Consider the following 2,434-nt stretch of genomic DNA (forward strand, 5'->3'; position numbering starts at 1 on the left):
ACAGAGAAAGGAGGCATTGTTCTGTCCAAATGCATTACATGCTCATGAGGGCATCAATATATTGTGATGATTTTTAAAATAAAATGTGTTAAACATAATGAAATTCATGATGAAAACACGAGACCCAGTTCGATCTGTAAGGGGCAGGAATTCAGTCATGCGAGGTGAAAGTGAGGACTGCAGATGCTGGAGATCAGAGTCAAGATTAGAGTAATACAGGAAAAGCACAGCAGGTCAGGTAGCATCCGAGGAGCAGGAGAGTCGACATTTTTGGCAAAACACCGTCATCGGGAATGAGGCTGGGAGTGTCCATCGTGGACAGATAAATGGGAGGGAGTGGGGCTGGGGAGAATGGAGCGGAGAGCACGATTGATGGATGGAGTTGGGGGTATAGGTGATTGGTCGGAGAGTACAGTTGAGCGGATAGGTGGGAAGGAAGATTGGCAGGTAGGACAGGCCATGAGGATGGTGACGCCGAGCTGGCAGGATGGAACTGGGATAAGGTGGTCGGAGGGACAAATCAGGCAAATTGTTGGGCTTGGAGGTTCCTGAGGAGGAAGATCAGGCGTTCTTCCTCCAGGCGTCGGGTGGTGAGTGAGTGGTGATAGAGAAGTTCCAGGTCCTGCATGTTTTCGGCAGATTCGGAGGGGGAATTCAATTCTCCCTCCACCAGTTGCTGTTTTGTATGTTGTTCCTGACCCATAAAAACACAGATCTGTGTGAATGCGCAAACAACCTCTCTCTATACATTTCACTCAATATAATGTCAATAACAGGACGGATTAAAACAAAATGCGAACTGTGTTGAATGCTGGATGTAGGGAATCATGTTACTGTAGAGCCTTTGCAGCATTGAGATCAGGCTTTCGGCCCATCATTCACAAACCAGTCTGCTTTCCCTCTTGAAAACTCTCCAATTACCCAGATCCCTGTCTCATTGAAGACTGTCTGTGTGGAGTTTGCACATTCTCCCCGTGTTTGCGTGAGTTTTCTCCGGGTGCTCCAGTTTCCTCGCACAGTCCAAAGATGCGCAGGTTAGGGTGGATTTGCAACGCTTAATAGTCAAAAGTGTCCAGGTGAGTGTTGGTTACATGGTTAGCCATGAGAAATGCGCGGTTACAGGAATAGCGTAGACGTTGAGACTTCGTGGGATGCATGTTGAGCCGAATAAACTGTTTCTACACTGTAAGAATTTTATGATCTTATACTCCATCCCATCTCTCTCTGTGGATGAAGAGGACTATCACCTGATCAAATATCCCCTTCAATGGGTCAACGTTTATTCTCTATCTGACAAAGAACTGCAGATGTTGCAGATCTGAGAGACAGCACAAAAATTGTTGGGAAAGATTAGATTAGATTACATTACAGTCTGGAAACTCAGCAGGTCCGGCAGCATTTGTGGGGAGTGAACCTTTTGGATCCAGTGATTGTTCTTAAGGGCTGAAGGCTTCTTATTCTGGTGTTTTCAGACCTGTTGACGTTTTACAAACAATTTCTTGTTTTGCTTTCAGCCCCAGTTCAATTGGTCACTATCACGGCCATGTTATGTGTGTTTGGGAAAAGAGACAACGGATATTTTAGCGCGGTGGTGGTGCAGTGGCGAGCATAGCTGCTTTCCAAGCAGTTCACCCGGGTTCGATTCCCGGCCATCACAGTGTTGTGGCGTTGCTTGTGGTTTTGCAAGGAAAAGTCTTGAGCAGCAACGTTGCATTCTATGGCGAAACGGATTTGTCAGGTTACTTTAGGGTTTTCATGGCGATGGTTCCTGTTAATTGCCATGACAATCCGGGCAGTGTTGCTCAAAAGCTTTCCTCTCTGCTGCCCATTGCTTATTTGAATATTGTTCGCAACATAAGATTCGTTTTGTTTTGTTCGAAAAGTGAGAAATTGCTGTCGTCAGAAACCTTAAATAATTACAGAAGCCGCTGGAAATTCGGAAAAGATCCAACAGCTTCTCTTGTGGACGGGAAGGAGGTTTAAATGCGTCAAATTTCTTCAAGGTTAAAATACGTTCGCCCCTCCAAACCATTTGGAAGCTTAAGAATTACAAACATCACATTATACCTTTTCCTAATCCGTTCAAGTTTCACAATATCATTCCAGTAGCAGGAGACGAGATTCGTGTGGTTTATGCAATGTTACTCTCTTCGAACATTGGCTGTTTCATAGTTAAATGATGTATCATTTCGTTAAGTTTTCCAATAGAGTTGGGTTAGTCCACACTTTGTTTCTTGTTTGTGTGACAACGATAGTGCGAAGTAAATTGTGTTTCGGTTCAAGCCTAGAAGTTTCACCAATTGAATTTCATTGCCGTACATTTGCCTTCAGGAGAAAAGAAAAAGGGATCTAGACCATCTTCTTAACTCATAGGAGTTTGATCTGGTTCAAAACCTCCTCAATTTCGGACAATAAATGTTCCTACAGTCCGCAA

At 44.3% G+C, this 2,434-nt stretch overlaps 1 non-coding gene across 1 annotated transcript; it reads left to right on the forward strand.

Annotated features, from left to right (window-relative positions):
- Positions 1–1,585: 1,585 nt before the first annotated feature.
- trnag-ucc lies at positions 1,586–1,657 on the forward strand. The gene has a single exon. It is a non-coding gene; the product is annotated as a tRNA-Gly (tRNA).
- The last annotated feature ends 777 nt before the right edge of the window (positions 1,658–2,434 follow it).

This window comes from Chiloscyllium plagiosum, chromosome 8 (genome assembly GCF_004010195.1).
Source record: "Chiloscyllium plagiosum isolate BGI_BamShark_2017 chromosome 8, ASM401019v2, whole genome shotgun sequence".
NCBI lineage: Eukaryota > Metazoa > Chordata > Chondrichthyes > Orectolobiformes > Hemiscylliidae > Chiloscyllium > Chiloscyllium plagiosum.